Genomic DNA, 27,038 nt, shown 5'->3' on the forward strand with positions numbered 1-27,038 from the left:
TTAAAATCTTAAAAGTAAAGCTGGTGTGGTGAAAGTGGGGTTTACGAACTCGAAGCTCCATGAATCCACTCTCCGAAACAGAGCTGCTAGATGGCTCAGAGTAAACAGTGTATTATTTCACCATCATCAAGCTGATTTGCATATGGTGTTGGTCAGCCATAATTTATTATGTAAAATGAGACACACCTGAGTTCAGTGCAAATCTCCTGAAAAATGTTTTTCACAAGACAAAACATGGTGCCCTTCCCAAACCCAACTCAAAGATTTCCAAAACCCATGTGCTGAATTCGGCATTTTATCCTTTCCTTAGGGAGGGCCTTAAGGGCACTCAGTCCTTTCCATGACCCAACTCTGTTCTATCTCAGGGAAGAAAGGTATCTCTCTCTGCTAGATAAACTTTTCCTCACAGGATTTATGACCACCAACTCTCAGGCCTGCAGGTCAATGTACAAATGAAAAAGAAGTTTCCCTAGGGGAACTGCTAACAATTTAATGAGACAATCAGGATGTTGGCCGTGAGGTTAAATGCCTTTGAAGACTTCAGGTTATTTCTCAGGGAAAATGCTTCTAGCTGTGGCTATGACTATCACTACAACAGCAACCTAAATTCAAATCTCATTGTTCCTAATGAATGACATAACAACTCTTGGCAAGTCTTTTTCCTCTTTCTGGAGGCTCAGCTTTCCCACATGTGAAGGAGATTGGCTCCCTACGGGCTACACTGACAGGCTCCAGAGATTAAGAAGATAAACACAAGTAAAGTGCAAGTTCCTTAATAAAGGAGTATTACAGAAATATCAAGTTCTATCATGACTCGCAGAGGAATTTGCCCCAAACAAAGGTTCCTGGGGACTTGTGAAGGCTTAGCGGTGTACACTGAAGGAGGGGTAAGGGCCAAGCCTTCTGGTTGATATATAAGATTCCACTGTTATCAAGTCAACATTTCACAGAATAAAGGGGCAGGGCAATCTTCCCCGAATTGATGACCAAGTCATTCCTCTGATACTTACATGGTGAGAGTGGAATGTTAAGTGCTTTTTAATAGTTGCTAAGCACATTAGAGCTTTTATATCATGGTCCTTTTGTCTATTACCAAGTCCCTAGTAAATAAGGATGGCATTAAAGTTAGATGCAGAAAACTATTGAACTCAAATTTCCCTTCTCCACCTAGGAGCTTTAGGACGAAACCAAAAGAAAACTGATCCTTTGGGGAAGAAAGGTAAGTTGAAATGGAGAGGCCCTTGCTCAACTACTCATGACCTTGTTTTTTTCAGAGCTGCTTTGCTGGGACCAGACTCTTCAAAGCACTTAGAACATCACACTCCTCTGACCCTGAGCTACCGCAACAATTGACCATAGAGATGGCCCCCAGTGATGCTTACTAATCACTTAGTACTAAAGTTAGCTTTTCTGGTGGTGGGGGGTGGGGGGAGAATTTGGCAAGACAGACCCATGCATGTCTTTACTAAGAACTAAAAATTACATATTACAGGATTACTGTATCCTGTAAATAAGCTTGCAGATAGGTTTCACATGACCCAGGCCCATAGTGACATTATCAGGCTTCCACATTTCCCCCAATCTTCTTATACCTCATAGTGGGATGGAATTGACATATCTGATGGAAACACACTCTGGTTCCTTAAACAATGTAACTGAGTAAATGTTTTTTTTTTTTTTTTAAAGATTTTATTTATTTATTTGACAGACAGAGATCACAAGTAGGGAGAGAGGCGGGCAGAGAGAGAGAGGAGGAAGCAGGCTTCCTGCTGAGCAGAGAGCCCGATGCGGGACTCGATCCCAGGACCCTGAGATCATGACCTGAGCCGAAGGCAGCAGCTTAACCCACTGAGCCACCCAGGCGCCCCCTGAGTAAATGTTTTATTGTCTGCATTTTATTGGCTTAATCTCCTCCCCATCCCAACCCATGCATTGTCCATTCATGAAAAGCACAGTAACAACAGATGTTCCTAGCCCTGCATCTGAGATATAGCAATATCTTAAAGGATCTTTTGAATTTCTAAAGAAAGATTATCTTGTGTTAGATTCATTCCTGATTTTACATATTTCATGGTTTATAAGGGTGAGCAAACTACAGCTCATTGGCCAAATCTGGCCTGCCATCTGTTTTGGTAAATAATATCTTATTGAAATACATCTATACCCATTCACTTATGTGTGTCTATATGGCTGCTTTTGCACTACAGTGGTAGAAGTGAGTGGTGATAGAGACCATGTGCGATACAAAGCCTAAAATATTAACTATGTGGACATTTCCCAAAAGTTTGCCAAGCCCTGACCCATATTAATTTGGAAATTAGCATTCTTAACATGATCTGTGTAATAAGCAATCATGTGCCAAAGCTTGCTTAGCTCATGAGAGCTGATTTTACACATCTCTTCTCACCTATGTATTCAGTGATTTCATGTTGGCTCCTGGAAATTAACCATGGCCAGATTGTTTACTCCACTGAAACCTCCAAGTACTACCAAAAAGATTTTTTTCTGCAAAAAGCTGTTTGTTAAAACACTTACCAGCACATCATTGGTAATAGCTCTTCATTAGTAAGAACCTCCATTTATATTAGATAATAGATGTGTTGACATTGAACAGAGATCTCATTAGCAGCATGAACCCAATCTATGTTTAAAAACTTCACCAGAATTTGAACTATTTAATTCTGCTAATTACAAAACTAATTCAGTATAATATGGAACTCTTAGAAAACACAAAGAAAACCATACTTATAAGCTCATCACCATGCATACTATGAAAGAAATTCTGATGATTTTCTTTCATCTATGCTATATAATTGCATTTCAACGTATGAGAATATACTATTTGTAACATTTGTAATTTTGTTTTGATAGAGCATTTTTTTCATGTTGATAAATATTCTTCTGTACCATCATTTTGCTCATCTGTTATTTCATGCCATAATTCAATGAAGTATGTCTCTATTGTAGTATATTAAAAAGTTCATGATGGAAACCACTGTAAATACATATATATTTATAATTCTGCAGATTTCTTTTTTTTAATATTTTATTTATTTATTTGAGAGAGAAAGTGAGACAGAATGAGAGAGAGAGCATGAGAGGGGAGAGGTCAGAGGCAGAAACAGACTCCCCGCCAAGCAGGGATCCCAATGTGGGACTCGATCCTAGGACTCCAACATCATGAACTGAGCTGAAGGCAGTTGCTTAACCAACTGAGCCACCCAGACATCCCATGAAGATTTCTTTAGGATAAATTCTATAGCCTCATTTCATTAAAGCCCAAGAATTAAAGTTGAAACTTGCTTTATTTTTCATTTTTCCAAGCCTCTCTCAAATTTTTATTCATTAACAAATTTAAAGTAAGATTATTACATATCAGATACTTTCCTAAAAGTTGGAAATAGAGCAATAAAAATACTAAATTTTTAAAAATTTGCTATCTTGGAGCTTTCCTACTAAATACAATAGATGTTATAAAAAGAAATTTGAGGGGCCACTGATCTCAGGGTCCTGGGATTGAACCTTACCTCAAGTTCCCTGCTTCTCCCTTTCCCTCTGTCCTTCCTGTTGCTTGTGCGTGCTCTCTCTCTCTCAGATAAATAAATAAAATCTTTAAAAGAAAAAGAAATTTGATCAATTCACAATTTAGTTTTATCCAGTACTAATTCATTGAGTAAGTAATTACTATATGTCAAACACTTTTTAAAATTATTTTATTTATTTATTTATTTGAGACAACACGAGCAGGGGGAAGGGCAAAGGGAGAGGGAGGGAGAGGACCCCCAACAGACTCCCTGCTGAGTGCCAAGCCTTATATGGGGCTTAACACGGGGCTCGATTCCAGGACCCTGAGATCATGACCTAGGAAGCAAAGTCAGACATTTAACTGAATGAGCTACCAAGGCAACCCTGTAAGACACTCTTAAGAAACTAAAGTATCATGTTAATTGCACTGATACTAACAGCTTGGTAGGGAAAACAGCAACAATCATCATATATATATATGATACATATATGTATGTGTGTGTTTGTTTACTTATTTATTTATTTATTTAAGAAATCCTGGTTGCAAGTAAATCCAGAGTAAACCAGCTTAGTTAAAAGGAGAATGTATTATGTGCATAAAAATGTGTTTTGAGGAAAACTCAATTGTAGAAATATAATGAGGCATTAAAGAAAATAATGCAACTAGGGGCTCCAACTCTGTCAGAATCTTCCCTTTCTTTTGTTCCTTTCTTTTTGTCTCTCCTCTTTGTTCCTTACAAGCAAACTTGTGCTTTCTTCTCCCACCAATGATAAACACAAGTCCTGATAGATATATTTTATATCTTATATTTCAGCATTCAAGAATGATTGTGACTGCCAAACCCATAAACTCCAGTTCAAATACTGGTAGGCAGAGTGTAGTGTCCATATGTAGCTATGTGGAAGGAAAGGAGCAGATGGGAAATCCCTAGAAGTGCCAAGCACAGTGTGCATACTTGCCCATCTCTCCATACCTTCTGGTATTCTGAATGGCTTACTTTGGCATCAGTAATATCTAGCCTATACCTTCCCCCTTATTAAGTTCAGAAGGAAGTTCCCTGTGGCATTCTAGCATCCACTCATGCATTGCCACTCACTTGTGTCAGGAGAGCAAAAGCAGTATATAGTTTGATACAATGGGAAGGCCTTATATGTTTTGAGGTCAGATGCTTTGGGTTCAAGTTCTATTCCACCACATATAAACCCAATAACTTGAGCAAGTTGTTTAACCTCTCTGGGTGCACATTTCCTACTCTATTAAAAAAGGAGGAGGTAAGTTTTCAATACAACTGTGTATACCTACTAGACCCTCGTTTCACATAGAAACAACTATAAGCTATAGGGGCAAAAAGACATAAAATAATGAAATGGAGATATATTGAGTGAACAAAAGCAAACAGATTCTGAAGAGAAGACATTTTGAAAGGAGCTGTGTGGAGTGATTTTGCTGTTTTTAATAAGCTATAGCCTTATGATTGGCCATAGTCAGTGCTGTGACAGGCAGCTAGAACCTTAATAAAAATTCAGCAGTCTTTCTGAGCTAAAGAACCAGAGACCAGAGTTTAGGACAAGCACCTGAAAGTGAGAGGGCAATTCAGAAAAGAGAGACCCAGAGAGGAAAACCCCCAAATTCTGCATGCAAGGTTTTCTCAAATACTGGCTATTCTCTGAGATTTGTGCAGGAAATTGACTCAAAGCAGCTTGGCCAAGCCCAAATTCAGATGGGAATAGCTATTCAAAACACAAAATTTGAATCTGAGCCCAACCAATTTAAATGCCTTCTAAAGCAAAAACATTAACACTTTTAAAAGGAATGTAACAGAAACTAGAGTCTATACAACATAACATTCACAAAGTCTGGGGTACAATTCAAGTTAATTGTTATGCACAGGACAAGGAAAATGTGACCTAGTCTCAGGTAAAAATACAAATAACTAAAACTGACTATGAGGTCATGCATATATTTGAATTAGGAAATAATTTTTTAAGTAGCTATTGCAACTATGCTCAATAATGTAAAGAAAAAGTACACTAACAATGATTCATTTGAAAGAAAATCTTTGAAAACAAATAGAACCTGGATAGAAATTCTAAAATTAGAAAGTAGAATATCTAAAATCAGAATCTTTTCACTGGATAGACTTAACACTGGAATGAGGATGAAAGAAGAGCAAGTTCATTGAAATGAAGAGAGAAAAAAAGAAATTATTAAATCTCAAGAAGAAAGTGGAGGATTATTGGGATGTAGAAGGGAGTAGAGCCTTAGTAGAGACCTGTGGGAAAATGTCAAAAGATCTAATATATTTTTACTTGTCATTCCAGAAGGAAAGGAGACAAAGAAGGAAGCAGAAAATATTTTAGAGAATGCATGTAGAAAACTTCCTATTTTGATGAAAGACATTATATTCTCAAATTCAAAGTGCAACAAATCCCAATGTATTTTATATATACATATATATTTATATATACATATTTTATATGTATTTTATATATACATATAAAAAATCTTGCCTAGTAACATCATAGTCAGCCTGAATAAAGCCATAGATACAGAGAAAAGCTTGTTAGCAGCCAGAGAAAAAAAGCACATTTCATTTGGGAAGAACTATGTCTCATATTATTTCTGACCTCTAATTAGAAACTATGAAGACCAAAAAAACAATGGAAGGGAATGGAACAACATTTATAATGTGGTATAACTGAAAACAAAACAAGCAAAACAAATCCTGCAAAAACTACCCAAAATTCTATATATAGCAAAAATGCTGGTTAAGGAAAAGGGGAAAATAGACATTTTCAGATGATAGAATAATTGTTTTGAGCAGATCTGCTTTACATGGAAAGCAAAGGGACATTCATCAGATTGAAGAGAAATAATAGAAGGAAATGAAAAACTAAATATCTCTGTAAATATAAAAGACATTCTTTCTTATAATTCTATTGAATTATTAGAAATATCAAATTTTTCATTAAACAACATTGCCATCTGGGGATTATAAAGTACATAGATTTAATATCGTAACAAATACAGAATTAGGAATTGGAGGGATGATAGACTTCCAGTTACAGATTCTATACTTTACAGGCAATCATACAATATAAATTACAATTAGACTAAGAAAAGTAAAATATGTATATTATATATACATATAATAAATATACATATAATAAATATAATATAATAATATGCATATAATAAATATACATATAATATGTATATTATAATAGTAGAAACCACTAACAGCAAATACCTAGTAATGAAAACAGGATTAGTGGGAATTAGTAGGATCCTAATAGACATATAACAACAATTAATTTTGGACATAATAAAGAAAGACTCTATCCAAAATCACTAGAAAATGAACCAAAACAGAAAGCTTCTTTTGGGGTATCCATGCTCAGAAGAGTATAGCTGTTTTGAGTTGCCCATTTTTGCTGCTTTCAGCATGAAGGCAGGGACTGTCAAAATGGTGTAAATGCTGAAGGTACCAATGGAAAAATAATTGGAAGAATTCTTTGGGTAACTAGAGTATCAAATCTGGGAAACTACAGCAATGTAAGTGGAGTGGGATATCCTTCAAAGAAAAAGCAGAGAGGGATTTCTGGATTCTATCTGAACAACCTTCTACTTACCCTTGAACAATACATGCATGAATCATAGACAAAGAAACTCAGCTAAAGAGAGAATATTTGAATTTAAATTGAAACTATCATTTCAGGAACAGCAGTTTGTGTCCAACCAAGTTAAGTGCCTATTAAAATAACCAAGTTTCATTGGAGAAAAATAATAGAATCTAGATTTTCAACAACTTAATATTCATTACCTTATATATGCACTGGAACCTATCTGCAGGAGAAAAAACAAAAAAACTGAGACTAATGCTTAAATGATCCAGATGTTAAAATTAGCAAAGATTTCACATAGTTACCAAAATAATTTTCCATGAAGTAAAAGAAAATAAGTTTGTGTATGTGAAAAAAAGAAGAAATGTCAGCAGATAAAAATGAAGCAATAAAATAGAACCAAATGAAAATTCTAGAATGATATATATATATATATATTATAAATGTAACATATAATAAATATGTACCATATTTATTAGATATTATATTATATATACATATTTTTAAATCACTGAATAGAGATGACAGGGGAAATTTCAGTTAATGTCAAACCAGATTAATAGAAATCATGCAATATGAAGAACATTGAGAATAAATATACATAAAAAATAGAACTTCAAGGAATTGTTAGAAAATTTCATGTGGTCTAACATATGTATAATGAGTCCCAGAAAGAGAGAAAAAATAGAATAGGGCCAGAAAGCTATTTTGGAAAATAATAGCTAAATGTTTCCAAAATTTGATTCAGGGACTAAAATTTACTAATTCAAGATATATAATGACTATAAAGCAAAATACATATGAAAAAGGTCATGAGTATGCATATCATAGTCAACCACTAAAAAACAAAGAAGAGCAAATCTTGAAAGCAGCACAAGAAAAATTAAGTATGAAGGAAGACAACAAATCAATTAATGGCTAACTTTTGATCAGAACTTATGTAGGCCAGAAGATAATGAAATAATGTTTTCAAAATGCTGAAAGAAAAAACATCAATCCAAAATTCCATATGTAGCAAAAATATTCCTTGAAAAAAGAAGGAAAAATAAAGACATTTTAGAACCTGCACTACAAGGAATACTTAGAGCATTCTTGAGATGGAATAAAAATAGTGATCCAAGAAAGAAATATCAATTACTTCCTTGGTATTAATAGAACTTTACACCCCTACAACTGTAAAACACACATTCTTTTCAAGTGCGCATGATACACACAACAAGATAGACAGTACGCTGTACCATAAAACAGTCTCTTTGATCTAAAAAGTTTGAAATAAGGTGCCTTGATGGTTCAGTCAGTTAAGCATCTGCCTTTAGCTCAGATCATAATCCTAGGGTCCTAGGATAGAGCCCCACCTCAGGCTCCCTGCTCGGTGAGGAGCCTGCTTCTTCTGCCTCTCCCATTCTGCTCTCTGTGCATCCTCTCTCTGTCAAATAAATAAATAAAATCTTAAATAGATAGATAGATAGATAGATAGATAATAAAGTTAAATTAAAAATTTGAAATAACATAGAGAATATTTTCTGACCACAGTGAAATTAATCTAAAAATTAATAAAGAAAAATATCTGTAAAATCTCAGAGCATTTGGATATTAAACAACACACTCCTAAATAACTCATGGACAAAAGAAATAAAATGAAATATTATAAAAGTTTCCAACTGAATAATAATACAAATGCCATATGTCAAAGTACAAAAGCAAATGCACTGCTTACAAGAAAATATTTGAAAAATAAGAACAAAATTGGAGGATAAATACTACCTGACTTCAAGATTTCTACAAAGCCAACATAATCACGATAGTGTGGTATTGGCATAAAGTTTGAAAAATGAATTAATGGAGTAAAATAGCTGGCCCAGAAATAGACTTATAGTTATGTGGCATATTATTTTTGATAATGCACCAGGATGGTGGGGAAAGAAAAGTCTTTTTAATAAATGGTGCTAGAATAACAGAATATCTATATGAAAAAATGAATCTCACAATGTATGCAAAAATAAATACATTATAGATTTTAATACAAATGTAGAATCTTAAGGCTTTTAGGTAAAACTTGTTTTTTTTTAAGATTTTATTTATTTATTTGATAGACAGGGATCAGAAGTATGCAGGGAAGCAGGTAGAGAGAGAGAGAGAGGAGGAAGCAGGGTCCCCATTGAGCAGAGAGCCTGACGTGGGGCTTGATCCCAGGACCCGGGGATCATGACCTGAGCTGAAGTCAGAGGCTTTAACCCACTGAGCCACTCAGGTGCCCCTAAAAACTTGGGTTTTGACAAAGGTTTGTTAAGCCAGTCACAGTAGTCTCATCAGACTTCAAAATTGAAATTTTTTGTCATCTAAAGTTACCATTAAAGAAAAGGAACAGACAACAATAGTTGGGGATAAATATTTACAATAAAACAATCTGATGAAGCATTGTATCCAGAGTATATAAAAACACATGCTGACCTGGAAGTCTTAAATAAAAAAACAACAATGTTAAGACTAAATGTTGGCACAGATGTAGAGTATCTCCAACTTCATTCACTGCTGCTGGAGATGTAAAATGGTTCAACCAAGTTGGAAAAATACTGACAGTTTCTTATCAAACTGAAAATATCTTATTTTATGACCCAGCAATGTTATTCCTCTGTATTTATACAGTAAACATGGGAGAATATGATGACAAAAGCCTTTTAATGAATATTCACCATAGCTTTATTTCTAATAGTTAAACAAGTAGAAACAGTTCAGATGCTCAAAAATAGAATTGATAAATAACTGAAATATTAATACAATATAATATCACTCAGCAGTAAAAATCAAGAAATTCTGATACACACAATTCTGTTTGTTTTCTATTAGTACCATAAAAATGACCACAGACCTAGCAGTTTAAAGCAATACAAATTTATTCCCATATAGTTCTTTAGGTCAGAGTTTCAGAAAGGATTTTGCTCAGCTGAAATCCAGGTGTCAGCAGGACTATGTTTCTTTCTGGAGACTCTAGGGAAGAATCCATTTTATTAATCACTCAATTTGTTGGCAGAATTCATTTCCTTGCAGTTGTAGGACTGAGGTCCCAGTGTTTTTGCTGGCTATCAGCTGAGGGTCTTTGGCAGTTTCTAGGGACCACCCATGTAACTTGGCTCATGGTCCCTGTATTAGTTTGCTAGGGTTGATGTTAAAAAAAAGAAAGAAAGAAAGAAAGAAAGAAAGAAATACCAGAAACAGATGGGTCAGAACAACAGGAATTTATTGTCTCACTGTTCTGGAGACCAGAAGTCCAAAATCAAGGTGTTGTCAGGACTGTGCTCCCTGTGAAGGCACAGGAAGAATCTCTTCTGGGTCTCCTTCCTCACTTCTAGTAGCTTCTTGGCTTGTGCCAGCATTAACTCCAGCCTTCATATGACTTCTCACTGTGTGTATGTATTTCTCCTCACATGGCCTTAGTCATGACACTAGTCTTGATGAATCTACTCCAATATGACCTCATCTTAACTAATTACATCTGCAATAGTCCAATTTACAAATATGGTCATATTTTGAGGTTTCAACATATGGAGTTTTGAGTGAAAAAATTCAACCCATAACAGACTTCTTTCTCCATCTTCAAAGTCAACAAAGGTGGGTTAAGTCCCTCTCATGTTTCAAGTGTATCCTACCTCTTCTTCCATCTCATCTCCCTGATGAATTCCTCTGCCTTTCTTCCTCTTCCACTTTTAAGGGCCCATATGATTACATTGGATTATCCAAGATACTCTTCCCATAAGGGTAATTAAATCTGTTAATTCTATTTGTAAACCTTTTGTAATATACCATAGCATATATTCACAGGTTCCAACAGAAGATGGACATCTTTGGTGGAGAACTTTTTTTCCTATCATATCAATGTCCAATGTGATATTCCTTCAACCTTATTTGTAGTATGTTAAAAAAAAAAAAAAGAGAGAGGAGTAAAATAATATCTACCTTACCTAACAATAGTCTCATGGTGAGGTTCAAGTGAAGTAAGTAAAAAGTATTATAAAGTGGTATTTAAATAAAATTCATCATCATTCTTACACTTAATATCTTTTTCTAAAAAATTTCAGGAGGTATTTACTGAATAAGAAGATCCATGAGTAGATTCAAAGTAAATCTATTATTTGAATTTTACCTTCCCTAATCTCATCATTTCCAACAGTCTTGGATACAATCTATTGTATGTAATTTTTTAGTCCTTAAAAACTCCCAACTCTCTCAGCTACTGGGCAGTACTAGTCATTGTCCTGGGAACACACTTTCTTCACTTCCTTGGCTTTTCAAATCATGCTTCTATCATCCTATTCTTTCATTCTACCATACTGCTCTTGAAATTCAGAAACTCCTATTTATCCTTCAGATTATTAAACTTTGGTCTACACTTCCTCCAGACCCTAAATTAAAAGAGATATTCTTGTTGTGAAATTTATAATTGTTGAATAGATAAATGAGATATTGACTTTCTTTATTCTCATACTTTCTCCTAAATATTCTTTTTAGTTCTCTTTTTTCCCATGCTTTATTGTAGAGTTTATAAAGGGAGGAACATTGTCTGTCTTTTTCACCAATATATATATACAGTGCTTATCACAGGACCTGGTAGGTACTGGGTGCTTAATAAATCCATACAGCATGAATAAATGAATGAATGAATAAATGAGGAAAGTCAACATTATCTTAGGATCAGAATTCAACTCCGTGGCCTCCTACAGCTTGTTCCGTTCTTGCACATTTTCTGATATTCTGGATCAGTCTTTCTTATGATGTAATTAGTTCACATCTTCTGCCTTAGCCAACTTCCTGAAATACTGTATTTGGAGCAGGAATCTGTTTCCTCCCTGATCCATTCAACCCTGTCTCATTTTAACTTCTTGTTTGATAAATAGAAGATATCTATCAGAACCATCTTACACAGCCAGATTTCTGGTTCTGGACCTTTCTTATGTCGAATTTCTTCGCACTTTATTCTTTCTAGGATAACTTAAAAAAAATAGCAACGAGCAAAAGCAAGACTTACACATTGCCATCCAGAGATAAGATATCTTTATTAGGGTTTTTATTTATTATTAACCTTTTCCCTTAGACATTTCAACTCCCTCACATTATAGCCTATTTTATCCTATTATTGTAATTGTCCACTGAATAAATAAAGAAAATCACAGGATTGTCCCTAATATAAACACAATGAATATGTGCTAGAGACAGATGTAAGCCCTAGCAGAGCAGCTGCAACTCACAGAGAACAACATGGGGGTGGGGAAGTGCCAGGGAGACCCAGTTTTAGGAAATGACTGACAAAACCACAAATGATCATTGCGGGGTAATCATGGCTCAGGGGCTGCTCCACACAATTGTTGGTGTGGCTGACTATGAAGACGTGATTATAGCACAGCAAAGTCTATGCAGCTGGACTCACAATAGAGTGGAATTCTTTGCAGAAAATTAGTGAACCACTGCCAGATTTTAGGTCCAAGGTAAATGAGAACAGAAAGAATAGATTTATTCTCTGTTTAGACTCTCATGTAAGCAGACTAACCACATTTCTATTGCTGAGGCTGAGAATTACACACTTTGGATGAAAGTTCAGACCTCTGGTTCCCATGTGCCTTCCAGTTCAAATATACCTTGTGGGAGAAATGGGGTGGCCCGCACCTAGAATTCTGAAGTAAAGAATCCCCCAGTAACAGAACATCTGACCTTGCATCAAACCTTAGTATCTGCAGCTTACTCTGGAACCTATCTCTAACCTATTAATATACTGGGGTAATTAAAAAAAAAACAAAAAAGGTGTGTGGGTAGAGGAGACTAGACTTGGGAGGAATAAATGCCTTGGAAGAGTTCTTCTACAGCACTTTAGCATTTAGACATCAATTCTTCATCTTGGGGCCCATTAATTTTGAGAATATTCTTCCTCAAAGTGTAGTCCATGGCTCAACTGTTTCAGAATTATCTACAATTTCTAGAATGTTTAGATTCGGATTCCTTTTAGGCCCAGTGAACTCTGATTTCAGGTTGTAGGGCATGTGATTCTTCATTTTATTTTATTTATTTTAAGATTTTATTTATTTATTTGACAGACAGAGGTCACAAGTAGGCAGAGAGGCAAGCAAAGAGAGAGAGGAGGAAGCAGGCTCCCTGCTGAGCAGAGAGCCCAATGCGGGGCTCGATCCCAGGACCTTGGGATCGTGACCTGAGCCGAAGGCAGAGGCTTTAACCCACTGAGCCACCCAGGTGCCCCAGATTCTTCATTTTAATAAGCACTCTAAAGTGTTTCAAGGGCTTGTTAAAGTCTGAAATGCCTTACTGAATGATGTTCATTGACAGTTTTCAAGGGTGCCTTGAATAGCCCCCAAATGTTATAAACTATCAGATTATACCATCTTCTGAAGAATAATCTGGTTTTGTTCACTCACATACATGCCAACTATAACCTTTCCCTATAGAATTAAAAGATGACCATGAACCAATTTTCAGATAATCCATATCTAAAATGTTCAATGTGTATGAAAGCCACAGGGAAAAACTCTTCAGTCTTTGCCTTAATCATTTTCTTCCTTAATCTCCCTTCTTTTGCCTTCCTATAGTTGGATAAGTAGATGTTCCCAGGCTCAACTCCCATCTAAGTCTGAACCATCCTTCCAAGGATAGACAATATACAAGAAGTCCCAGAATTTCATCTAGATGCATCTGGAATAAGTTTTGCCACCAAATGACCTATTATCTTAGGAATCAGAATTGAGCAATATGTACCTTTGTAAAAATCAAAGTTACATTTTCTACTTATCTTTTTTTCTACTTCTATATGGGCATTTTACTATACAACAAATATAATTCTTATACCACAAAATCAGCTAACGATAAATGTTCAGTTGCTTTATTTTCTTTAAATTAAATCTGTGCTCCAAGCTCTTAGCCCTCTGAGATAGAAATCAAATTTAGCCATTGTTGCATTTGTTCAAATACCCAAGACGGTACAAAGATCCCAGGATATCTGACCCAGAAGACTACATTAGTCAAGAGTCCTCCACTTATTAGATAAACCAATTAGAACTGAGATATTCATTGGCCCAGGCTGCATGGTCATACTGAGTTCAGTACTTGAGCTACTTCCATGCCTTGTTTGGGGACAGGACACTCTTCTGAAGCTGAGAACCCTGGTGTTGTAGAGCCATCTTCTTCTCATGAATCATGTGAAACCTAAAGGCACTATTACCTCCTGATGGTACCTCAAAGGTTACAGGCAAATGTTATCATGATTTTTAAGACTCCAGACCACTCTTTGGCCCCTTTCTGGGTCTAAGAATTTTAATTTCCCTTTTCTTTCCATTACTCTTTACCTTTGTCTGAATACTTGTGTCTCCTCAAAATTCATGTGCTAAAATACTAACAAGCAAGCTGATGGTATTGAGAGCAGAGTTCTCATAAATGAGAATAGTGTCAAGGGAGGGGGAAAATTCTCTTGCCCTTTCTGCCATGTAAAAACACAGCAAAAAAAATGGCCATCTATGAAGTAAGGGTAGGTCCTTTCTAATATAAACCTGCTAGCCCCTTTCATGTGGCTTTGCAGACTCCAGAAATGTGAAAAATAAATTTCTGCTGTTTATAAGCCCCTTAGTCTGTAGTTCTCTGTTACAAGAACTAAGACACTCCTCACCCTTACCTCCTTATCCTCCCTTTCCTCTGCAGACGCTTGTCTATCCCTCTAAGGGGTCAAATTAAAAACAAAACAACATGAGAAGAGTGATCATTACAGGCAACTTTTACTCCTGGCTTTCCATATAAATGTCCCTAACTAAAGGAAAATAAAAATCCTAAAAACCTTCTAGAACTAGGGGGAAGAAGAAAATAGAGGAAATAAAATATAAAATTTTAAATTAAAAAAAATCATCCCTCTAATTCTATATCATTCTCTGGGACCCTATTCTACTAGAGTCTGCTCTCATCCCCAATTTATTAATGAGGACCTACCCTCCTATCTTTTCTATCAAGTTTATTTAGTCTAAATTGAATTTGAATCTTATAATCATAGATTGCCACGCATGAATCAGTCACTCAGGGCATGACCTCACCCTCCAAGTTCAGTATTGCCAACATACTCCTTGGGGAAACAGTTCTCTATGTCTTATATTTCTGCACATCATGTAAGCAGAGATACTAATTATCTTCTTTCTGGACTGTCTTTTCAAGATGTTTGTATAGAGAACAGTCTTGGAAATCAAGATAGTATCTCCCTTTGGAATTAAATAACAGGTTTACGTACTATACAGTATTGCAAAGACAATGTCTCTTTCTGCAATAAAGGGCAAGTTTCCTTACAACCTTATAAGAGAGAAACTGCTTTTCTCTGGAGTAATGGAAGGGTATGCTTAGGTCCCTACACTCAGAATTTCTCTCCTGTTACTCTCCTCTGTATGTGGAAGTAACAGTTGTTCCTCTTTGCATTACACTGTGGAAACTGAGCATCAGGGAACTCAGCACAAATCCTTACATTCTGGCTTCTACTATTGCACTAAATAGTAGTCTTTTATCTCTGACCCAACCATCTTGTGTCTTCTGCAAGCATCCCTGAAATTTCGGTAAGTAGGATATAATCATGGGACCTGTACAATTCTTTGCACTCCTGTGCCCTGCGTGCTGGATGGAACCTCAGCCCTCAACCCAATAGCAATATTTATCCCAAACAAGTCTGACTTTGCTAATTTCTTACGCACTCAGTATGGGATCAGCCAACAGACTCTTTAAGGGTCAGAACCAGACTCCCACAGATCCATACCCCAAACCTCAGTGCTAACTGTTCCCAAGTGCCTCTTGTCCTCTTAAGACCTTCATGCTGAGGTTCTAGAATGCAAATACCTCAGCCAGCCTGCATTTTGAGAAGTCTCAATTAATATTAACTGTATAAATAGTAACTATACATACATATTTTTTCATACCTACTACATATCATAGAGTTAAAGGCCTTCCTGTAAATTAAATATCTATTTTCTTCTTTTTTAGGGAGCAGGTAAGTATGCATTAGGATGGAGAGGCTAGGGGGCATTTATTTTCACAGATTATTTTCTAAACTCAAGTTCTACTTTCTCTCCTTTCTAATTTTTTTTTCTGTTTATCTCCAGGTTCTCCTCCTCTCTTCATTTTTATAATCTGAATGGGTCATTGATCATAATAGCCCTCTTCCTGCTCATGCACAAAACTCTAACGACCCTATGAAAGGAGTCATAACTATATTCTATGGCTCAGGGCATTTCCCAGCCTGCAGCTTCCTTCTGCCTTCCCCATTGAAACACTTTATTTGAAGGGTGGCTCACAGGCTTTCATCCCTCAGTCATTTGGATACACACATATACACACACATGTACATACAAATATGCACACATATGAATCACATACAAAATGGCACCTTAATATGCATATATATTCTAAATAATAACAAGATTTATGTACCCCAAATCTAGCTTTAAAATAGAATATTATCGATGTATTAAAAACTTCCTTATGAGTCTTTCCAATCTCATCTGCCCTACAGTTAATTCCAACTTAAAATCACTGCCTGTTTGTTGTTCTTATTTATAGTTTTGATTTATCTTTACATATTCTTAAACTCTATATGGTTTTAGCTTTCATGGTTTTGGAGTTTATATGAATGGAATTATACATATTATTCTGTGACTTTTTTTCTTACAATGTTTATGGTGATAATTATTTCTGTTGTTGCATATGTGGACATGGTTTATTCATTTTTACTTAATGATTAGATTTTTGTACTCTCTCTACTACCTTTGGACTATTGATTCTATTGCATTTTCTGCCTGACCTTGGCCCCAGACAGTGATACACACATCACCCTCAACATTATGCTCTGTGGATCTGGGGCTAGTCCTGTCTTCCTACTATCTGGCCCAGATACCCAGGATATGCCATCCAACTTTGGGCCCTAACCTTGAAACTCATATCTTCCTGTGAAAGCCATGAAAGATCTTAGGTAGCTACCGGCTCAATAAGATCATGGCTGTTTTCTGTAACATCTGCATGTACTGGAAGAGTGTACAAAAACTGCTTATGGTTCTTCCAATTCTTTCTCCATCTCCCCCACAGTAAGATGTAGAAGTAACAGAGGGTCAAACTCCACAACACAGCAGAACTACCCATCAAGGTTTAGCTTAGTTCAGCCCAGCACCATAGTCCAAATGAGGCCAAAAACCAGATAATAGAGTCAACATGTAAAATGGAAACTCAGACCCGATGAGTTAAAAAAAAAAAAAAAATACAGCTTATGAAACTTATTTCAAAGATTTAAAATGCATCCTAATATTAAATCAGATAATAGGGGTGGTATTATAAGAATCTCTCAGATGAAAAGACTCTTTCCCCCTCCAGTCTCTCTCTGACTCCTCTCAACCACATACCATGGGCACAAAGAGGCAGGTTTTTAGCATGAACCCATTAGAGCTACAGACATAAACTAAAGTAAGTCCTCTCGGCCTCTCTTTTTCCTACTTTTTCTATTGAATTTTACAGGATTTGGTATGAGACAGATTGCGTTGGTTTTCCATGCAGGCAATTGTTGGTCCATTTAGGCTAAGAAACTGATGGGCTGGAGAGGCTTGGGAATGTCAAGAGGGAGGGACTGGCATTGGTGAAGTGGGTAAGGACAATGCCAACAGAATTTTGGCAGTTTTGCTGAATTTTGAAAACATATGCAAGATTAGATTAAAATACTCTTCAAACTAGCAAAAGCTGGGGCCAGCTTGTCTCTGCTAGAATGTTCAGGCTGGCTGGCACTTCTGACTCTGAATTCCTATTTAAGTGTCAAGTCTGACCTTTACTTAGTTTATTTCGATTCTGTTTAATTCTGCACAATTTACTGAAGCCAACTTTAGCCAGACTACTGCAGATCCTAAAGAATGTATCATTTAGTATTAAGATTATTTTTGAACATTAAGAAAAAAATCCAAAGTAAGGAAACAATGGATCCTTAGGGCTTCTTCCTATTATGCAGCTTTTTCATCTTACTTTTGTAGTCATACACAGCAATAATGATGGAGTCAGAAGGAATGAAGGAAGAAAGGCAGGAAAAACAATAACAAAAGCCAAAAAAAAAAAAAAAGGAAAGAGAGAGAGAAGAGTAAGAGTTGTAGGTGTTTCACACTGATTAGTATTATGAGTCCAACTTCTAACAAAAGTCAGTATGATGAAGACGATGCCCACTGAGTAGGAGTTAAAGATCCTTCTTAACTTGGGTAAGCAATTTCATCTCTCTGAAATTTAGTTTTCTTTCTTTTTTTTTCTTAAAGATTTTATTTATTTATTTATTTGAGAGAGAGAGAGAGAGAGAGTGCGAGAGCATGAGAGGGGAGAAGGTCAGAAGGAGAAGCAGACTCCCCGTGGAGCTGGGAGCCCAATGTGGGACTTGATCCTGGGACTCCAGGATCATGACCTGAGCTGAAAACAATTGCTTAACCAACTGAGCCACCCAGGTCCTCTGAATTTTAGTTTTCTTAACAGTAAAATGACATCGTATGATCTTATATTTCAAGGACCACTAAGAATTTTTAAATGTCCTTTATCTACCCAAAATTTAGATTTGAAACTAATTTAGAGTCATGTCTGTATTTTTTTTTTTTTTGTAGTGATTCTCTTCTCCAGGGCCCCTTCCTCAGTGAGCATCCTGAGACTTGCAGAGATAAAAGCGTTTTTTCTCAAAGGATCAAGACAAGAGTTAGAATTATATGTCATACTTCAGAGTCTTCATAGTCTGAACTCATGGTGGTCCTGACTTGGTTTGCTGAACTGTGGCAAGATGAAAAGGACAAGATCAGAAAACAAACAAACAAACAAACAAACAAGGTAAAGATCAAAATGATGTAAAATATCTTTGCAAGATTCTCTTTCTTTAAACTTGATGCACCTTCACTTCCGTTGACATAATTGCTCCAGTATCGATTAAGGAGCTACTGCCCCTTATAAATTATTCATTTATCACCTGCTGGAAGCACTGCCACATATGTGTCTTTCCATCCCTATACTGTACAAAAGTGCCAGACAGGGGCTAGTGTTGGACCTACCTGACGACCTGATCAACAAGAAATCTTGACACATATACCCCCGACAAAAGCTCTTTTGAAGACTGGAGATTACACATCTTTGCTTCATTAAGCCTCCACTTGAGTTAGAGGTGGTCCTAGGCAGCACTGGGCAGAAGTGAAGAAGTTTGGCTGGCTGTCTCTTACCAACTTGGAGAAGCCCCACAGGCTGTATATCACACACCTTCTCATTCCTAGCAGATCTTCTCCCTAGCCAGCTGTCACAATCTGGTCTCTAAGGGATGTTGCTCTTCTAATAGCATCCAAAGGAAGTTAAGCTTTCAAATTCCTGAAAGATGACTTTTAGTGTGGAAATTTAACCATCATGAAGTTTTATTTATTTTTTCTGTTTGTTTCTTTAGAAATGAGAGGAGGGCTAGGGAAGAAATTTCAATGGACTTCCTACATTTTAAAGCGGCTTGTATAATTTTCTTTTCTTCAAAATTCTACAAATTAAAACTATATATTCTTATTCCAATCAGTTCTGGGGTGGTGAATTTCTTACCTAAGATAGAAGAGAACTAGATTTCAACTTTTAGTACTGCCTTATAACATAAGTGAATGAGTATGTTTTTGGACTCAGATCTGTGTTCCAGTCCTACCTTTGCTGCTTACTGACTATACCACTTTGGTTGAGTTCATCACACTTCTATTCAAGTCCAAGCATCAGCTCTTTGTAGCCCTCTCCACAATGCTTAAACTCTCAGAGGCTTGATTTCTCTGTAAATAACATGAGGACAGTAATGTCATAAGCCATTATGACATTGGGTCATTGTGTGGATATTCAGGATGGCCTATTTCATAACATAATCTTGACCCACTGATTTGTGGACACACACACAAAAGGTGCTCCAAGTTGGAGTAACTGTTGTTAACAAATTTGTTAATGGAGAGAGATAAAAGGGTTATTTCAAAGTCCTGCTTTTACAGCTCCTCAGTGTCTAAGTTATTAGCTTATGTACAAAAGTCTTACTCATCATCTTAAGTTGGTAGCTAAGCATTTTATCAATTCTGTAGGAGCCCTGCATACCACATTTTGTTAAGAGATGTAGTTGAGATTTGACTTAATCAATTGCTCCAGTTATCTGGTTCCCCCTCACCCGCCAACTGAATATACAGGTTATTGTAGAAATATCACTGGTGAATTCTAACACATAATAATGAAATTTCCAGACCAGTTGTCCAATAACTAAATATACCCAAATTATGATGAGTATATATGTATATGTATATATATGTATAGTTACTATTTATACAGCGAGCATAGGTGAGACCCAGAATCCTGCTGAAAATGTAGAGAAAATGAAAATACATGCTTCTATTATTAACTAAATTGAAAAAGGTCAACTTTCAGTGTCAGATGTTGGAGGTCAAATGAAAACTCTTAAATAGAAAAGTATCAACCCTTTTCATCACCTAATAACACATAACTCAACATTTTAAACCAAGAAACAAGAGATTGAGGAATAAGATATTATCACGTCCAGCTGATACCAATAAGACACTGGAGTAATTTATTCACTGGAGGAATTTATTAGCTGCTCCAATCAGTACTGACTTGGGAATTTTTATATATGAAAGACTTAAAAGTGGAAGTGGCTGATAGGGAATATAAAATAACATTTACAAACATGTTTTTATAAGACTGAGGAAGACTGTGGGAAGCCAATATCTCTCCTTGGATTTCTCTCCTTGGTGTCACCTCTAGTCAACTCACGTCCATCTCTAGTTCAAAGCTACCATCAATGTGATCTTACACTGTGAAGACCAACAAGGAAGATTCCTCTGGATGGAATATTAGATCCCACTCATAGAGAAAACATGTTTTATTTATCACCCCTACAATGTACTTAATACGTATGAACAGTATATTCATTCATATGTTATTTCAACAACATTTATGAAGCATCTACTCTGTGTCAGACACATTCTAGAAGCTGAGGTTACAAAGATAAATCAAGTATTGCTTCTCTCCTTAGATAGTATGTAGCTTAGTGAGAGAGCCATGTAAGCAGATATCCTATAATTGAGTCAGGGCTGTGACAGAGAATTACCCACATTACCATCGAGTGGAAAATTGAGTGCCAGTTGAAAGAAAAATATAATTTTAGAAAGTATGATGTCAATACCTTTTAAATGTAAATAATAACTTTTTTGCAAATTAAAAAGATACTTCACAACAATTACTCATTACATAGTGCTAACTTTCTATTATAAATCTTACAGATGTATTAAACTTACTAAGAAAATATTTCCTTCAGATAAGGGAAAAGAAGTGAGTTCTCATTTAACTTGTCGTTCATTCATCTATTCTGTTGTTTATTACTTAACGTCTTTTACTGCAGGTACTAGACTAGGCTTCCTAATTGTTTTATAATTAATCTTAGAAAAATCATTTAAAAGCGATTAGAACTTTCACATCTGTATATTAATATTATCATGTTTTTCATTGAAATTGTTATGAAGATTAAGGGTTATAGAGTAAACATAGGAAATCTACATGTTTATATTATAGCAATTTGGAAAATTATACATATAAGACCACAATGCCCAGAAGTCTTCTGATTTCCCTTAATTCATGAGCCTTTCATTTCTCTACTCATTGTTATTATAAAGTTCCCTGACACGGATTCTCAATTTATTCCAGACTTGAAATAAAGCCACTTGAGGAACTTCCAGGTTCCACTTGGGATGTAGAAAAAAGGTAATTAATATTGCTTCCATCTTAACAATAAGAAATACCCAGATAAAATCCTAACTTTTCTTGAGTCCACCAGATTGCTGAGGTCACAGGATAATTAACTTGCTTGACATTGAAAGACAGGTAGATACCTCCAAGGAAAGTCAGGACCTCAGTACTTGCTTCCCACTAGCAGAGCACAGGCAAAAGAACCTTAGCCACCACATGAACTGCTCAGAAGAAATCAACTTAAATTTTTTACCCAACTGTTTACAGTCAGGTATGGGCTGAAGAAAGATTGTTGTGCCACTCACAGACCTCTCCATGAACCTCACTCAGTGCTCACAAGAAAGATTGGGGCAGGCTAAACCATATAATGAATCAATAATGCCAAATGTTTTAAATTTAATTCAATAACCATTTATTGAGTATCTGTTGTGATGCAATTAAACATAGACCTTGCCTTTAAAAAGCGGAGGTGTGATATATGATCATTTCTCAACTGGTGAAATCCTTTTTTACCTTTGAATACATGTAGAATTTTATTTTTTCTTTCTTTTTACTTACTTCTCTATTATTAATATTAATGCTCTTATTAATAGTTAATGTTTATGAAATCCTAACAAGTGCAAACCCATCCTATGTAACTGCAACATGCTAACTGCTTTATAGGAATTATTTTGCTAATCCTCACCACAAACCTTTGAGGCACCAATATTATAGTTCCCATTTTGTAAATTTAGAAGGAGATTTTTAGATTCTTTTTCTTTAACTTGACAATTTATAAAGCATCAGGAAAAATGAGATTTTTAAAAATTAATCAAATTGCTAAATAATAAGTGATTTAATAAGGTAGAATTTCATTGAAAGGGTAAGAGTTTAAAATAAATTTGATCGGTTTTCACAAGATATGGAATGAGAAAGGATTCAGGAAAGCATTAAAGAGAAAAGAAATGGGATATAATATTTCCAGAACAGTGGTGCTGTTTAAGGAAAACTCTCCATAAACAAGAATCTGCTAATCTGGTCGAGATTAGCAAAGACAATCAATCAGAGCAGAATGATCTCTGAGAACTGAACAAAGGATTTACAACAAATTGAGAAGCATTTATTAAAAAAAAAAAATCTATGGGAACATGGTAAGAACAGCAGGAGGTGACACCATTTCAGCTAAACCTTGCAGAAATATTTGAGCACGTTTAGAAGCTGAGTGGTATTTCCCATCTCCTGGTTTGAAAAGTTAATCTGGATGCCAGTGAACATTAGTAGATCCCATTTTCTATAGGTCTATGCTCTAGAAGGTCTATATCAGGAAGCTGAAGAGCAAACATGTTGCGATCATTCCCCCACCCCAAACTCACATTGAATAGGGAGGATCCCAGCATGGTCAGCTATAAAGAAAGAAGTCCCCCTTGACTGCACAGTTCTGTGTGGTCAAAGAGCTGTTCCAGTGGCGCAGCAGCTTAGTGGTAGCTCCCAGTTTCCCTGATTAGCCTAGGTTGGAAGACCTATTGGTTAGATTTGGCAGCTGATGAACATGAGCAAATTCCATCTTCTGGTTCTAGGATGTGGAAAACTCTTAATAGGAAGTGCCCAAGATATGGTGGCAGCACTAGTAGCCCCAAATACACATACATACACACACACCTCCTACAGGGAGGGTCCAAGTGGGGCCGGCAGTAATGTTCCCCAACTCCCCCATTTCCTTCTCCATAGTGCAGAGGTTGTACCCATGTGGACATCAGAGCAAGCCCCAAAGTGTGCCCTTGCCATGGGACCAGGCTTCATTTGGATCTGACTGCGAAAAAGATTATGCTCTAGGGCATTGTTGAAAACAACTGAGCTATCAATTAAGCAATTAATGGAGAGTGATAGCTGAGGGTGAATGCACTAGAAGAACAACCACATTTCACAGGGATATAAGAGAAAAAAAAACTCAAAGAGAACACAGCTAAAACCACAGTCATTGTTGGTAGTCAGGAATATTTTGTTCATGACCAAGGCTATAAATTCTGAGGGCAAGCAACAGAGGCTGCCAATTGCAGGGCAAATAGATGGCACTGCCTAGTCAAGCTGAGTCACTAAAAAAGAAAAAGAAGCAAACAAGCACACAAAACAACAAGACCTATACTTGTATTGTTGAGCCTATAACATACAGAAATGTAATATACTTAACAAAAACAGCACCAAGGAGATAGGTGGGAACCAAATTGAATTGAAGTAAGAAATTGACAATCATCACTAAAATTCATAGGGAGGTAAGTAAGAAATGAAGTGAGAAATGAAGGAATAAGAAGTTCTAAATATGAAGGTTAATACAGCCCTCTACAAATCCATGCTTTCTTGCCTTTCTACTCTCAGCTTCTTTGAATGAAAATAAAATAAATACAGTGATAGTCACGACACTGTGTAATTGGGTTTATAACATACACAGGTATAGCATGTAATGATAATGGCACAGAAAAGGAGATAATGGAGCTATGTAAGAATAAAGTTTCTCTATCACACAAGAATTAAGTTAGTTAAGTGTGAAGCAGATACTGGTAACTTAATGAGATATGTTATAAGCTCTAGAGTAACCATTTAAAAATGTTTAAAAATTTAAAATTATTAAAGGAATTATAATGTTACACTAGAAAATATTATTTAATTAATGCCAAAGGATGCGCTAGATTAAAGAAAGAGAGAGAGAAAAATACATGAGACATAAAGCAAAGTGGTAGATGTAAATCAAACTATTCTGATAATAAACTTTAACAGTCCAATCAATAGGCAGATTATCAGATTTGATATGGAAAACAAGACTCAATATTGGGTTATTTACAAGAGACACACTTTAGACTTGGAGACACAAATTGTTTGAAAGTAAAAGGGTAGGAAAACACATAACACATATATAGTGCCCTTAAGAGACATGAAGTGGCCAGACCAGTATTTCACATAATAGACTTTATTACTTTTATTACTTTTTTACTTTTGTTAAAAACAAAATAGACTTTAAAACAATATTACTAGATATTACTGAGATAAAAAAAAGAATATCTTATAATAAGAAAAGGCTTAATCCATTACGAAGTTATAAACAAATAAGCACTTAACAGAAATTCAAAATATATGAAGCAAACACTGACAGAACTGAAGGGAGAAAAAGAAAATTCAACAATAAACGTGGGGAGACCAATACCTTATTTTCAGTACTGAAAAGAATAGTAAGTGTAAGATAAATATGGAAATTGAAGACTTGAGCAATGTTATAAACCAACTAGATCTAACAGACATCTATAGATTCCTCTAATCAATAACCACAGAATATACATTTTTCTAAAGTACACATTGAGTATTCTTCATACCATATGTCAGAGTTTTAGTTAGTAATTTTTAAAAGCTCTCGTGAAGAAAATCCCAGAGCCAAACTGAATCTAGCAACCCATTTATTTGAAAAAAAAAAAAAAATCATACATAATGACCTGGTGGGGTCTATCCCACAAATATAAAGTTGGTTTAATATCTGAAAATCAATTACCTTAATGCACCTTACCAATAGCATTAAAAACAAAAACCTCATGATCACCTTAGAAGACATACAAAAAGAGCATTTGACAAAATGCATCACCCTTTCATGGTAAGAAAAAAACAAATAAAACAAACAAAAACAAAACAAAACAAAACAAAAAACTCTTAACAAACTAGTAGTAGAAGAAAACTTCTTGAACCAGATAAAGAACATTGACAAAACCCACAGTTACCATCTCCACTACAGTCTTAACGGTGAAAGACTGAATGCTTTCCCCCAAGAAGAGGAAGGGACAAGGATGTGTATTCTTGTCACTTCTGTTCAACACAGTACTAAGTTCTAGGTTCTAATCAGGGTGATTAGGCAAGAAAAGGAAACGGAAATCATCCAGGTTGAAGAGAAAAACTTTGGACTATCTGTTTACATACGACACAACCTAATACAGAGAGATTGCTAAGGACTACAACAAAAATTAGTAGAAATAATTAATGAGTTAGCATGATTTCAGGCTACAAGATCAATGCACAAAAATCTATTTTTATCTCTATTCACTAACAGTGAATGGATAGCTAAATCCCTGCCCTTCTCCACTGGCTATGTCACATAGGTAAAGAGGGATAAGGTCAATAAAAGCACTTTGACAAAAGGAAGAGTATATAACCCACTTGCAGAGGCACAAAATAGTTTCAAAATGCAAAGCGGCAGCTCATCTCATTCCTCCCATTCCCAAAGAGCAGTAATTATTTTCATGGCGGTCATTTTTGCTAAAAAGAGAGAAAACAAAGAAAAATCCTTTTTTGATTAACAAAGGAGTCTTCCAGGCAGATTTTAGCACAGAATTATGTCTTTTCTCTACACGAAGACAGGACATTCTAAAAACTCTTCTCATTGTAACAATATTCTCATGGCCCAAAGAGACCTTGCAGAACTGTCCAACAGGGATTGGGCATGGAAATGGAGCAGACCTTCTCTATGGAAAAACTGTAGATACCTTCCATGTAATCAGGACACATGGTCCATAAGGAGAGAACCTGAGGCAATCACTGGCACAGAGACTGAATGTGTATGATGTGTAGTGTCTCTGAGTGGGAAGGGAACTAATAATGCCAACTCCAGGTGACACTAACCACAAGGGTGACAAAAGAAGACAATCAAGACCAGAGCCTGTACAGAGGCATGGCACCATGCACAACACACTGTGGCAGAGTCCTTCACCAAAACTGAGTGCAGAGATCTTAAGCACTTAACACTAGATCTTCATGACATTTGTATATGTATGTTATTTTTGAGTGTCTTATATTTTACTTCATATTGGTTTTTTTTCCCACTTTTTGCTATGTGTGTGTGTGTGTTAGGGTTGTCATTAAGAAGTTTCAATTGAGACATCGTTAAAGAGAAGAACTCACATTGATTGGAACTTGTCACTGTTGAAGGACTAATGGAGAAGACCAGAGAAGGCTGCCCTGGTAGAATGGTATCTCAACAGGGACCAGTCTTTACAAAGGCATTGAACAATTACGACAGTTGTTCCTTATGTTACAAAAAAAAAAAAAAAAAAAAAAAAGGATTAATAAATTAGCAAAGGTAGGATTTTTCAAAATACAAA

At 35.8% G+C, this 27,038-nt stretch overlaps 1 long non-coding RNA gene across 1 annotated transcript; it reads left to right on the forward strand.

Moving 5' to 3' along the window:
- The first annotated feature begins 1,068 nt into the window (after nt 1–1,068).
- On the forward strand, nt 1,069–27,038 carry LOC309849746. The gene is made up of 4 exons (XR_014303872.1): nt 1,069–1,219; nt 18,786–19,002; nt 21,886–21,942; nt 26,788–27,038. It is a non-coding gene; the product is annotated as an uncharacterized lncRNA (long non-coding RNA).

The sequence above is a fragment of the Mustela nivalis genome, assembly GCF_964662115.1.
Source record: "Mustela nivalis genome assembly, chromosome: 16".
In the NCBI taxonomy this organism is placed as follows: domain Eukaryota; kingdom Metazoa; phylum Chordata; class Mammalia; order Carnivora; family Mustelidae; genus Mustela; species Mustela nivalis.